Raw genomic sequence first — 15,568 nt, forward strand, 5'->3', positions numbered from 1 at the left:
TACACCATCTTTCTTTGTCCGCCATTTTCTCTCTCCACCACTAGCTATCACCAATTCGGCTAAACTAAGAATATTGATAGCCACAAACCAAGAAAAAACTCATCAGATGACAGTCTGATACATATTTATGGTATAGGATAGGTGTTGTTAGAAAAAGTGCATTTTCAGGTAGAAATCACAGTTTACAATTGCACCGAATCACAAATCGACTAGAATTACTAGAGAGAGCAACGTGTATGACCAATTTACTCATACATAAAACATTTCATAAAAATAGACAAAGCATAGCAATGGAAAGACCCAGATCTTGTGATTCCAGACAATATTTCAGATTTTCTAAGCGTTTTACAGCGAAAACACAAATAATCGATAAGTTAGCATACCACATGTGAAAACGTTACCAGAGCATCGATTCCAGCACAAAGAGCGCTATAACGTAATCACCGCAAAAATATATTAATTTTTTCACTAACCTCTCAGAATTCTTCCGATGACACTCCTGTAACATCATTTTACAACATACATATACAGTTTGTTCGAAAAGGTGCATATTTAGCCATACAAAACCGTGGTTAACACATAAAAATACTAGGAAATCAAGCCTCAATATGTCTGACGTCATCTATCAGAGTGATCTAGTTTAATTGAAAGCTAATCATATACTTGACTAAAAAATACAGGGTTGAACGGAATCGAAAGACAAATTATTCTTAATGCAACCGCTGACTTACATTTTTAAAATTATCCTTACTTTTCAATACAGGGTTCGCCAAGTGACGCGATAACAAACAAAATGGCGAAATATGCGTTTAAATATTTCGACAGAACAACGATTTATCATATTAAAATATTGCTTACTTTGAGCGTTTCTTCCATCAGATTCTTGGGCAATGTATCCTTTCTATGTTGTAATATTCTTTTGGTCGATAGATGTCCTCTGTCCTTCGAAATATCCACTAACGATCGAACGGGACCACAAAACGTGTCCAAAGTTTCAGAGTGCACAACAAAGAAATTCCTCAAAATCGCACTAAACGGATATAAATTGCTATAAAACGGTTCAAATTAACTACATTATGATGTTTTTAACAACTATAACGACTGAAAACATGACCCGAGAAATATTGCTGGTTAGACAACGATTTGGAACGAGGCAAGTCCGATGTCCTTCACGCTTCAGGCGCGCGACGAGAAAGGGAGGTCCCTATACATTTTGGTCTTTTATAATGGCTGTGATTGTGCAATCGATTCCATTCAAAACGTGATGACGTACAGACACCCAGAGGAAGACGTAGGCAGTGTCGGTTTCTTCATAGCATTCACTGTCGCCTTAAAAACAGACTCCAGATCAGGGGTAAATATTTCTGAAATCTGACCCCTGTCATGAAAAGTGCTGTAGATATTGTTCTGTACCACTCAGAGACAAAATTCCAACTTCTATAGAAACTAGAAAGTGTTTTCTATCCAATAATAACAATAATATGCATATTGTACGATCAAGAATTTAGCACGAGGCAGTTTAATTTGGAGACCCAAATATGCTAATGCGGAACAGCACCCCCTATAGTTCCAAGAAGTTATCTTAAAAATGTGCAGTAATCTACAGCAGAATTGTAGAATTATATTGGGGTCTAAAGGGATAGAAAACACTCTAAAGTTTCCAAAAGTGTTAAAATAGTGTCTGTGAGTATAACAGAACTGATTTGGCAGGCGAAAACCTGAGAAAAATCCATTCAGGAAGTCGTTTTTTTGTAGGTTTTGAAGTTTCCTATTCAATGCCATAACAGTATCCATTGACTTAGGACTCAAACTGCAGTTTCTATGCCTTCCAATAGATGTCAACAGTCTTTAAAAATTGTTTCAAGCTTGTATTCTGAAAAATGGACGTAAGAGCAGTCTGAATGAGTGTACCCTAAAGTGTCACAGAGCTTTTTCATGCGCGAGACCGAGAGAGTGCCTTTCTTGCTTACCTTTTAAATTGACGACGTTATTGTCCGGTTGAAATATTATCGATTATTTAGGCTAAAAACAACCTGAGGATTGAATATAAACACATCGTTTGACATGTTTCTATGAACTTTACGGATACAATTTAGATTTTTTTGTCTGCCTGTTTTGACTGCGTTTGAGCCTGTGGATTACTGAAGAAAACGCGCAAACAAAACTGAGGTTTTTGGTTATAAAGAGACTTTATCGAACAAAAGGAACATTTATTGAGTAAATGAATGTCTGCTGAGTGCAACCATATGAAGATAATCAAAGGTAAGGGATTAATTCTATCTCTATTTCTGACTTGTGTAACTCTTCTACTTGGCTGGTTACTGTTTGTAATGATTTGTCTAGTGGGCTATGTTCTCAAATAATTGTAAGGTATGCTTTCGCCGTAAAGCATTTTTAAAATCTGACACCGTGGGTGGATTCACAAGAAGTTAATCTTTAAACCTATGTAAAATATGTTTTGTTTTCTGAATTTCTATAATGAGTATTTCTGTATTTTAATTTGGCGCCCAGCAGTTTCATTGGCTGTTGAAGAGGTATGACGCTAACGTCTCACGTACCCAAGAGAGGTTAAAGATGATGGTATTTTACCAAATAGGGCTATCTTCTGTATACCACCCCTACCTAGTAACAACACAAATGATTGGCTCAAATGCATTAAGAAGGAAAGAAATTCCACAAATGTACTTTTAACAAGGCTCAACTGTTAATTGAAATGCATTCCAGGTGACAATCTTATGAAGCTGGTTGAGAGAATGCCAAGAGTGTGCAAAGCTGTCATCAAGGCAAAGGGTGGCTACCTTGAAGAATCCCAAATATAAAATATGTTTTGATTTGTTTAACACTTTTTTGGTTACTACATGATTCCATATTTGTTATTTCATAGTGTTGATGTCTTTACTATTATTCTACAATGTAGTATATAGAAGAAAAAAATTGCGGAATGAGTAGGGGTGTCCAAACATTTTTGCAAATGTATTATTTACATAAGTAGTCAGACCCTTTGTTATGAGACTCGAAATTGAGCTCAGGTGCATCCTGTTTCCATTGATCATCCTAAGATGTTTCTACAACTTGATTGGAGTCAACCTGTGGTAAATTCAATTGATTGGACATGATTTGGAAAGGCACACACCTGTCTATATAAGGTCTCACAGATGACAGGCCATGTCAGAGCATAAACCAAGCCATGAGTTCAAAGGAATTGTCCGTAGAGCTCCAAGACAGGATTGTGTCGAGGCACAGATCTGGGGAAGGGTACCAAAAAATGTCTGCAGGAATGAAGGTCCCCAAGAACACAATGGAATAAGTTTGGAACCACCAAACTCTTCCTAGATCTGGCCGCCCGGACATATTGAGCATTTGGGGGAGAAGGGCCTTGGTCCGGGAGGTGACCAAGAACCCGATGGTCACTCTGGCAGAGCTCCAGAGTTCCTCTGTGGAGCTGGGAGAACCTTCCAGATGGACAACGGTCTCTGCAGCACTCCACCAATCAGGTCTTTATGGTAGAGCTGCCAGACAGAAGCCACTCCTCAGTAAAAGGCACATGACAGCCCGCTTGAAGACTCTTAGACCATGAGAAACAAGATTCTCTGGTCTGATGAAACCAATTTCAACTCTTTGGCCTGAATCCCAAGTGTCACGTCTGCAGGAAATCTGGCACCATCCCTACGGTGAAGCATGGTGGTGGCAGCATCATGTGTTTTTCAGCGGCAGGGACTGGGAGACTAGTCAGGATCGAGGCAAAGATGAATGGAGCATAGTACAGAGAGATCCTTGATGAAAACCTGCTCCAGAGCGCTTAGGACCTCAGACTGGGGGCTAAGGTTTACCTTCCAACAGGACAACGATCATAAACACACAGCCAAGTCAACGCAGGAGTGCCTTCGGGACAAGTCTCTGAATGTCCTTGAGTGTCCCAGCCAGAGCCTGTAGTTGAACCCGATCTAACATCTCTGGAGAGACCTGAAAATAGCTGTGCAGCAACGCTCCCTATCCAACCTGACAGAGCTTGAGAGGATCTGCAGAGAGGAATGAGAGAAACTCCCCAAATACAGGTGTGCCAAGTGTCATACCCAAGAAGTCTCGAGGCTGTAATTGCTGCCAAAGGTGCTTCAACAAAGCACTGAGTAAAGGGTCTGAATACTTATGTAAATGTGATATCTGTTTTAAATTTTTTATACATTTGCAAAACCTATTTTTGCTTTGTCATTATGGGGTATTGTGTGTAGATTGATAAGGGAAAAAACGATTTAATCAATTTTAGAATAAGGCTGTAACCTTACAAAATGTGGAAAAAGTCAAGGGGTCTGAATACTTTCCGAAGGGACTGTATCTACCTCAATTGCCTCGTACCCTGGCTCCTGGCTAGTTTTTTAGTCTCAGAGGTTTACACACAGCCTCTGTCAACATGCTCTCTGTACCCCTAAAACCGCTAATAAAATGCCATCATTCAGAGATCTCCATCTATTCTCATAGTGTCATTTCTGGTCACAACTTGCAGACTTGTTTACGTGCTGCTGTGCGTTTTGTTGCTAACCTTACATTACGGTTTTTACTTTTTAATTACCGTTTATATTTGTAGTTTTTCCCTCACTCAACTTTTTTTCATTCAACTTTTTCACTCCGGACACTTTATCTGGACATGGTTCGTTAGGACCTCCAACAGCCGAAGCTAAGTAGTAACATTAACATGATGCCTTCTAATTGCAGTCGCTGTACTCATAATATACAGGAGAACGATCGCCTTACGGCGAGGATAGCTGTGCTACAAGCCCAGCTTCAGACGCAATCGTTAGGCAAGGGTAATTTCAGTGTAGGAAAGGATGAAACCGCGTCTGTGCCACCAGTAAGTACAGATAGTAGTATAAATCCCCTCGCAGAGTCCCCGGAGCCTGACAACTTTCTCATGGCTTTTGGAGTGAAATGCTGTAGGAATGCTCAACCGGTGTGCTCATTCAGCCGACAAACTTTCAACCGGTTTTCCCCATTAAGCAGCAAGTTGGAGTCAAAGGACGAGCCTTCTCTGGTCTCTTCTCCTCTTCTCTTCCTCTTCTCCTCCTGTTACGAAGTCTTCCACCATTAGCTCTGACAAATTGAAAACCCTAGTCATTGTCGACTCCATTACCCGCAGTATTAGACTTAAAACGAATCATCCAGCGATCATACACTGTTTACCAGGGGGCAGGGCTACTGACGCTAAGGCTAATCTGAAGATGGTGCTGGCTAAAGCTAAAAGTGGCGAGTATAGGGATATTGTTATCCACGTCAGCACCAACGATGTTAGGATGAAACAGTCTTGAGGTCACCAAGCGCAACATAGCTTCAGCGTGTAAATCAGCTAGAAAGATGTCGGCATCGAGTAATTGTCTCTGGCCCCCTCCCAGTTAGAGGGAGTGATGAGCTCTACAGCAGAGTCTCACAACTCAATCGCTGGTTAAACTGTTTTCTGCCCCTCCCAAAAGATAGAATTTGTAGATAATTGGCCCTCTTTCTGGGACCCACCCACAAACAGGACCAAGCCTGGCCTGTTGGAGTGATGGACTCCATCCTAGCTGGAGGGGTGCTCTCATCTTATCTATGAACATAGACAGGGCTCTAACTCCCCTAGCTCCACAATGAAATAGGGTGCAGGCCAGGCACAATGCTGTTAGCCAGCCTGCCAGCTTAGTGGAGTCTGCCACTAGCACAGTCAGCTCAGCTATCCCCATTGAGACCGTGTCTATGCCTCGGCCTAGGTTGGGCAAAACTAAACATGGCGGTGTTCGCTCTAGTAATCTCACTGGAATAAAGACCTCCTCCATTCCTGCCATTTATGAAAGAGATTGTGATATCTCACATCTCAAAATAGGGCTTCTTAATGTTAGATCCCTCACTTCCAAGGCAGTTATAGTCTAACTAATCACTGGTCATAATCTTGATGTGATTGGCCTGACTGAAACATGGCTTAAGCCTGATGAATTTACTGTGTTAAATGTGGCCTCACCTCCTGGTTACACTAGTGACCATATCCCCCGTGCATCCCGCAAAGGCGGAGGTGTTGCTAACATTTACGATAGCAAATTTCAATTTACAAAAACCCCCCGACGTTTTCGTCTTTTGAGCTTCTAGTCATGAAATCTATGCAACCTACTCAATAATTTTTTATAGCTACTGTTTACAGGCCTCCTGGGCCATATACAGCGTTCCTCACTGAGTCCCCTGAATTCCTATCGGACCTTGTAGTCATAGCAGATAATATTCTAATTTTTGGTGACTTTAATATTCACATGGAAAAGTCCAGAGACCCACTCCAAAAGGTTTTCGGAGCCATCATCGACTCAGTGGGTTTTGTCCAACATGTTTCCGGACCTACTCACTGCCACAGTCATACTCTGGACCTAGTTTTGTCCCATGGAATAAATGTTGTGTATCTTAATGTTTTTCCTCATAATCCTGGACTATCGGACCACCATTTTATTACATTTGCAATCGCAACAAATAATCTGCTCAGACCCCAACCAAGGAGCATCAAAAGTCGTGCTATAAATTCTCAGACAACCCAAAGATTCCTTGATGCCCTTCCAGACTCCCTCTGCCTACCCAAGGACGTCAGAGGACAAAAATCAGTTAACCACCTAACTGACAAACTCAATTTAACCTTGCGCAATACCCTAGATGCAGTTGCACCCATAAAACATTTGTCATAAGAAACTAGCTCCCTGGTATACAGAAAATACCCGAGCTTTGAAGCAAGCTTCCAGAAAATTGGAATGGAAATGGCGCTACACCAAACTGGAAGTCTTCCGACTCGCTTGGAAAGACAGTACCGTGCAGTATCGAAGAGCCCTCGCTGCTGCTCGATCATCCTATTTTTCATCCTAAAATGCTTCCGTCTGGTTTTAGACCCCATCATATCACTGAGACTGCACTTGTGAAGGTGGAAAATGACCTTTTAATGGCGTCAGACCGAGGCTCTGCATCTGTTCTCGTGCTCCTAGACCTTAGTGCTGCTTTTGATACCATCAATCACCACATTCTTTTGGAGAGATTGGAAACCCAAATTGGTCTACACGGACAAGTTCTGGCCTGGTTTAGATCTTATCTGTCGGAAAGATATCAGTTTGTCTCTGTCAATGGTTTGTCCTCTGACAAATCAACAGTCAATTTTGGTGTTCCTCAAGGTTCCGTTTTAGGACCACTATTGTTTTCACTATATATTTTACCTCTTGGGGATGTCATTCGAGAACATAATGTTAACTTTCACTACTTTGCGGACTACACACAGCTGTACATTTCAATGAAACATGGTGAAGCCCCAAAATTGCCCTCCCTGGAAGCCTGTGTTTCAGACATGAGGAAGTGGATGGCTGAAAACTTTCTACTTTTAAACTCGGACAAAACAGAGATGCTTGTTCTAGGTCCCAAGAAACAAAGAGATCTTCTGTTGAATCTGACAATTTATCTTGATGGTTGTACAGTCGTCTCAAATAAAACTGTGAAGGACGGTGGCATTACTCTGGACCCTGATCTCTCTTTTGARGAACATATCAAGACTGTTTCAAGGACAGCTTTTTTCCATTTACGTAACATTGCAAAAATCTGAAATTTTCTGTCCAAAAATGATGCAGAAAAATAAATCCATGCTTTTGTTACTTATGGGTTAGACTACTGCAATGTTCCACTTTCCGGCTACCCGGATAAAGCACTAAATAAACGTCAGTTAGTGCGAAATACAGCTGCTAGAATCCTGACTAGAACCAAAAAATTTGATCATATTACTCCAGTGCTAGCCTCCCTACACTGGCTTCCTGTTAAGGCAAGGGCTGATTTCAAGGTTTTACTGCTAACCTACAAAGCATTACATGGGCTTGCTCCTATCTATCTTTCCGATTTGGTCCTGCCATACATACCTACACGTACGGTATGGTCACAAGACGCAGGCCTCCTAATTGTCCCTAGAATTTCTAAGCAAACAGCTGGAGGCAGGGCTTTCTCCTATAGAGCTCCATTTTTATGGAATGGTCTGCCTACCCATGTGAGAGACAAAGACTCGGTCTCAACCTTTAAGTCTTTATTGAAGACTCATCTCTTCAGTAGGTCCTATGATTGAGTGTAGTCTGGCCCAGGAGTGTGAAGGTGAACGGAAAGGCACTGGAGCAACGAACCGCCCTTGCTGTCTCTGCCTGGCCGGTTCCCCTCTCTCCACTGGGATTCTCTGCCTCTAACCCTATTACAGGGCCTGAGTCACTGGCTTACTGGTGCTCTTACATGCCGTCCCTAGGAGGGGTGCGTCACTTGAGTGGGTTGAGTCACTGACGTGGTCTTCCTGTCTGGGTTGGCGCCCCCCCTTGGGTTATGCCGTGGCAGAGATCTTTGTGGTCTATACTCGGCCTTGTCTCAGGATGGTAAGTTGGTGGTTGAAGATATCCCTCTAGTGGTGTGGGGGCTGTGCTTTGGCAAAGTGGGTGGGGTTATATCCTGCCTGTTTGGCCCTGTCTGGGGTATCATCGGATGGGGCCACAGTGTCTCCTGACCCCTCCTGTCTCAGCGTTCCGTATTTATGCTGCAGTAGTTTATGTGTCGGGGGCTAGGGTCAGTCTGTTATATCTGGAGTATTTCTCCTGTCTTATCCGATGTCCTGTGTGAATTTAAGTATGCTCTCTCTAATTCTCTTTTTCTCTCTTTCTTTCTTTCTCTCTCTCGGAGGACCTGAGCCCTAGGACCATGCCTCAGGACTACCTGGCATGATGACTCCTTGTTGTTCCCAGTCCACCTGGCCATGCTGCTGCTCCAGTTTCAATTGTTCTGCCTGCGGCTATGGAACCCTGACCTGTTCACTGTGATTACTATTATTTGACCATGCTGGTCATTTATGAACATTTGAACATCTTGGCCATGTTCTGTTATCTCCACCCGGCACAGCCAGAAGAGAACTGTCCACCCCTCATAGCCTGGTTCCTCTCGAGGTTTCTTCCTAGGTTTTGGCCTTTCTAGGGAGTTTTTCCTAGCCACCGTGCTTCTACACCTGCTTTGCTTGCTGTTTGGGGTTTTAGGCTGAGTTTCTGTACAGCACTTTGATATATCAGCTGATGTAAGATGGGCTACAGTGGGGAGAACAAGTATTTGATACACTGCCGATTTTGCAGGTTTTCCTACTTACAAAGCATGTAGAGGTCTGTAATTTTTATCATAGGTACACTTCAACTGTGAGAGACGGAATCTAAAACAAAAATCCAGAAAATCCCATTGTATGATCTTTAAGTAATTAATTTGGCAGGCAGGGCCATAGAGAGGCCTGGTGTCCCCAGTCATTACGTGTGCCGCTGCTTTACTGCTTCTGAGGCTGATTAGCGGATGTACATAAAAACATAAGTGTCACGCCTGCTCCAACTCCCCCTCTCTGGCGCTCGAGGGCGCCAGGCGTCCCATCATTACACACACCTGTCACCATCGTCACGTGCATCAGCGCTTTATGGGACTCACCTGGACTCTATTGCCTTATTGATTGCCTCCCCAATATCTGTCACTTCCTCAGTTTCTTCCCCGTGTCTGCATTACTGTCGTTATGTTTCCCTTGTCCAGACGCTGTCTTTGTTTAGTTTCATGTCCGTTATTCATTAAATGTTCACTCCCTGTACTTGCTTCTCGTCTCCCAGCATCTGTCCTTACACATCATAAGGTGAATGCACCAATTTGTAAGTCGCTCTGGATAAGAGCGTCTGCTAAATGACTTAAATGTAAATGTAAACATAAGTGCCCATATTCAGACCTTTGTTGTTATTTAAACTAAGTAAGCGGAAAATGCATGCACACTTTAGGATCGTCTTTCCCCACCACACACATTGTCTCAGTTGGCATGGGCCCACAGTAAAAAACACACTTGGAGTAGAAGGTAAAATTAAAAAAGATTCAGGACCTGTGGGAGTTTTAGAGGAAAGCAATACTATGATTCAGTCTGGCCAATGTTTCCAGGAGTCAGCATGTAAAACGACAGACAATCATTTTTACCAACTCTGTCTGAACAGCCAAGTCCCACTTCTTCATGACAAATCTGTCAGGTGCTTATATTTGTCCTGTAAATGGAAAGTTTGAAACGAAAAAGAGGAGGAATTCAAGTGTGTGTGTGTGTGTGTGTGTGTGTGTTTGTGAACAACGTAGAAATGGGAAGTGCAGAGGGAAAACAATTCTAGATCACCTGTACTCTACACACAGAAACGCGTACAAAGCTCTCCCTCGCCATCCATTTGGTAAATCTGACCACAATTCTATCCTTCTGATTCCTGCTAACAAGAAAAAATTAAAGCAGGAAGCACCAGTGATAAAAAAGTGGTCAGATGAAGCAGATGCTAAACTACAGGACTATTTTGCTATCACAGACTGGAACATGTTCCGTGATTCTTCCGATTGCATTGAGGAGTACACCACGTCAGTCACTGGCTTTATCAATAAGTGCATTGAGGACGTCGTCCCCACAGTGACTGTACGTACATACCCCAACCAGAAGCCATGGATTACAGGCAACATTCGCACTGAGCTAAAGGGTAGAGCTGCCGCTTTCAAGGTGCGGGACTATAACCCAGAAGCTTATAAGAAATCCTGCTATGCCCTGCGACGAACCATTAAACAGGCAAAGCGCCAATACAGGGCTAAGATTGAATCGTACTACACTGGCTCTGGCGCTCGTCTTATGTGGCAGGGCTTGCAAACTATTACAGACTACAAAGGGAAGCACAGCCGCGAGCTTCCCAGTGACACGAGCCTACCAGACGAGGTAAATCACTTCTATGCTCGCTTTGAGGCAAGCAACACTGAGGTATGCATGAGAGCATCAGCTGTTCCGGACGACTGTGTAATCACGCTCTCCGTAGCCGACGTGAGTAACACCTTTAAACACGTCAACATTCACAAGGCCGCGGGACCAGACGGATTACCAGGACGTGTGCTCCGGGCATGTGCTGACCAACTGGCAGGTGTCTTCACTGACATTTTCAACATGTCCCTGATTGAGTCTGTAATACCAACATGTTTCAAGTAGACCACCATAGTCTCTGTGCCCAAGAACACTAAGGCAACCTGCCGAAATGACTGTAGACCCGTAGCACTCACGTCTGTAGTGCTTTGAAAGGCTGGTAGTGGCTCACATCAACACCATTATCCCAGAAATCCTAGACCCACTCCAATTTGAATACCGCCCAAATAGATCCACAGATGATGCAAACTCTATTGCACTCCACACTGCCCTTTCCCACCTGGACAAAAGGAACTCCTATGTGAGAATGCTATTCATTGACTACAGCTCAGCATTCAACACCATAGTATCCTCAAAGCTCATCACTAAGCTAAGGATCCTGGGACTAAACACCTCCCTTTGCAAGTGGACTTCCTGGCGGGCCGCCCCCAGGTGGTGAGGGTAGGTAACAACACATCTGCCACGCTGATCCTCAACACTGGAGTCCCCCAGGGGTGCGTGCTCTGTCCCCTCCTGTACTCCCTGTTTACCCACGACTGCATGGCCAGGCACGACTCCAACACCATCATTAAGTTTGCAGACGACACAACAGTGGTAGGCCTGATCACCAACAACGACGAGAAAGCCTGTAGGGAGAGGTCAGAGACCTGGCCGGGTGGTGCCAGAATAACAATCTACCCCTCAACGTAACCAAGACTAAGGAGATGATTGTGGACTACAGGAAAAGGAAGACCGAGCACGCCCCTATTGTCATCAACGGGGCTGTAGTTGAGCAGGTTGAGCGCTTCAAGTTCCTTGGTGTCCACATCACCAACAAACTAACATGGTCCAAACACACCAAGGCAGATGTGAAGAGAGCTTAACAAAGCCTATTCCCCTTCATGAAACTAAAAATTTTGGCATGGTCCTCAGATCCTCAAAAGGTTCTACAGCTGCAACATTGAAAGCATCCTGACTGGTTGCAACACTGCCTGGTAAGGCAACTGCTCGGCCTCCGACCGCAAGGCACTACAGAGGGTAGTGCATACGGCCCAGTACATCACTGGGGCTAAGCTACCTGCCATCCAGGGCCTCTACACCAGGCTGTGTCAGAGGAAGGCCCTACAAATTGTCAAAGACCCCAGCCAGCCCAGTCATAGACTGTTCTCTCTACTACCGCATGGCAAGCGGTACCGGAGCGCCAAGTCTAGGACCAAACGGTTTCTCAACAGTTTTTACCCCCAAGCCATAAGACTCCTGAACAGGTAATCAAATGGCTACCCAGACTATTTGCATTGTGTCCCCCCCAACCCCTCTTTTACGCTGCTGCTTTTCTCTGTTTATCATATATGCATAGTCACTTTAACTATACATTCATGTACATACTACCTCAATTAGCCCGACTAACCGGTGCCCCCGCACATTGGCTACCAGCACTATCTGCATTGTGTCCCACCACCCACCACCCGCCAACCCCTCTTTTAGGCTACTGCTACTCTCTGTTTATCATATATCCATAGTCACTTTAACCATACCTACATGTACATACTACCTCAATTAGCCTGACTAACCGGTGCCTGTATATAGCCTTGTCACTGTTATAGCGTCGCTACTGTAAATAGCCTCGCTACTGTTATTTTTCACTGTCTTTTTACTGTTATTTTTTATTTCTTTACTTACCTATTGTTCCCCTAATACCTATTTTTTTACTTATAAATTGCACTGTTGGTTAGGGCCTGTAAGTAAGCTTTTCACCTGTTGTATTCGGCGCACGTAACAAATAAACTTTGATTTGATTTGCAGGCAGGCCTTTACATTGGAGGAATTTCCTGCCTGTTAGATGTGTATCATTACAGTAGAGGAGAGATAGGGGGTAAGGAGGGAATACAGAGGAAGTGCTGAGCTGTGTGTGTGTGTGTGTTAAAAGTATTTTCGGTTTAAGGCTTAAGGTTTAGATTAAGGCCAGTCCTTTGGGATTTGGAGACTACAGTAATACCCCTGTTTAACTCACAAGTCGCTAAGTGCCAGCTCTCTTTTCCATTTGCAAACCAAGCCTTTATAATAACCGAATAACAATAAAATCTGTCATTATTGCCTCCAATTTCCTTATTAGACACAGCATTTACCCTTAGTTAAACAAATCACAAAACAAGATGTCAAATAAAGAGCTTTGTCAACAAGCAAAAGAACAAACAGGTCCTGCTGTTGCTTGCAGTGGCTTTACTTATGTGTGTGCACATCCCATGTAACCTGTTGTGACCCTTGTTTGCTGTCTGTAGTGCGGTAAAGCGGTGCTAGCATTAGGACTTAAATGTTTCAAGTTTTATTAGTCGTACGTATGGGATACTACCTTTTGACACCACACTTCACAAAGCAAGTCCTGCAGGCTGTAGTTTTCTCTTATCTTGATTACTGCACAGTCATATGGTCAGGTGACGCAAAGAAGGACCTAGAAAAACTGCAGCTGCACGTTTTGTTCGTCACTGTTATGCATGCCAGTCTCTCTTAGCTAAATGTAAAGGAGAGACTGACAGCATCACTTCTTGTTTTTATAAGAAACAATGTGTTGAAAATTCCAAATTGTTTGCATAGTCAACTTACACACAGCTCTGACACACACACTTACTCCACCAGACATTCCACCAGGAGACTTTTCACAGTCCCCAAATCCAGAACAAATTGAAGAAAGCGTACAGTATTATATAGAGCCATTATTGCATGGAACTCCCTTCCATCTCAGATTGCTCAAATAAACAGCAAACCTGGTTTCAAAAAACAGATAAAGCAACACCTCACCCCACAACGCCTCTCCCCTATTTGACCTAGATAGTTTGTGTGTATACACTGATATGTAGACTATGTCTGACATTTTAAATTGGTGTAGTTATGTCCTTAATCAAAGATAAGTATATGAACATAAAGTTAATGTCAGTAGAATATAAGAAACATTTTTGAATTAGGATAATACAGGAAGGCATCATTTATAATGCAATATTTACAATTTTTTTGGGAAGGGGGGATTGGAGGGCAAGTGTTTAAATTGTGCAGTATTTAGCAATCATAATAAGAGTCTGGTAGCAGCAGAAGTGATGTGTGTGTAGCATGAATGTACAGTACCAGTCAAAAGTTTGGACACACCTACTCATTCCAGGGTTTTTCTTTATTTTTTAACTATTTTCTACATTGTATAATAATGGTGAAGACATCAAAACTATGAAATAACACATATGGAATCATGTATTAACCAAAAAAGTGTTGAACAAATCAAAATATATTTGATATTTGAGATTCTTCAAAGTAGCCACCCTTTGACTTGATGACAGCTTTGCACACTCTTGGCATTCGCTCAACCAGCTTAATGAGGTAGTCACCTGGAATGCATTTAAATTAACAGGTGTGCCTTATTAAAAGTAAATGTGTGGAATTTCTTTCCTTCTTAATGCGTTTGAGCCAATCAGTTGTGTGGTGACAAGGTAGGGGTGGAATACAGAAGATTGCCCTATTTGGTAAAAGACCAAGTCCATATTATGGCAAGAACAGCTCAAATAAGCAAAGAGAAAGAACAGTCCATCATTACTTTAAGACATGAAGGTTAGTCAATCTGCAAAATTGAGGACCACAACAGGAAAGGAGACCCATAGTTACCTCTCCTGTAGAGGATAAGTTCATTAGAGTTACCAGCCTCAGAAATCGGCAATTAACTGCACCTCACAGAGTTCAAGTAACAAACACATCTCAACATCAACTGTTCAGAGGAGACTGTGTGAATCAGGCCTTCATTGCCAAATTACTGCAAATAAACCACTACTAAAGGACCCCAATAAGAAGAAGAGACTTGCTTGGGTCAAGAAACACGAGCAATGGACATTAGACAGGTGGAAATCTGTCCTTTAGTCTGTTGAGTCCAAATTTGAGATTTTTGGTTCCAACCGCCGTGCCATTGTGAGACGCAGAGTAGGTGAACGGATGATCTCCGCATGTGTGGTTCCCACCTTGAAGCATGGTGGTGGAGGTGTGATGATGTGGGGGTGCTTTGCTGGTGACACTGTCTGTGATTTATTTGGAATTCAAGGCACACTTAACCAGTATGACTACCACAGCATTCTGCAGCGATACACCATCCCATCTGGTTTGCGCTTAGTGGGACTATCATTTGTTTTTCTCTTGGCAGGTTTACCTCCACATCACCCGAGGAACAGAGGAGTAGTAGGATGAGGGTGCGGCTAAAGGCTATCAAAACTGGTCGCCTAGAGCGTTGGGGACAAAGAATAAAAGGAGCAGATTTATGGGCGTGGTAGAATAGATTCTGGGCATAATGTGCAGACAGGGGTATGGAGGGGCGCGGGTACAGCGGAGGCAAGCCCAGGCACTGGGTGATGATAAGAGAGGTTGTATCTCTGGACATGCTGGTCTCAATGGGTGAGGTCACCGCATGTGTGGGGGGTGGGACAAAGGGGGTATCAGAGGTACGGAGAGTGGAGAGTGAACTACAGGGTCCATTGCAAACCAAAACAATTAATGAAAACTAGCCTGACAACAGTATGCAAGCATATTGATATTTGAGAGAGACATACAATAAGGCATAAAGTGATTGCAGGTCTTGATTGGAGAGCTAGCTAAAACAACAGGTAAGATAACAGA

Source organism: Salvelinus sp. IW2-2015, linkage group LG17 (assembly GCF_002910315.2).
Source record: "Salvelinus sp. IW2-2015 linkage group LG17, ASM291031v2, whole genome shotgun sequence".
NCBI classification, from domain to species: Eukaryota; Metazoa; Chordata; class Actinopteri; order Salmoniformes; family Salmonidae; genus Salvelinus; species Salvelinus sp. IW2-2015.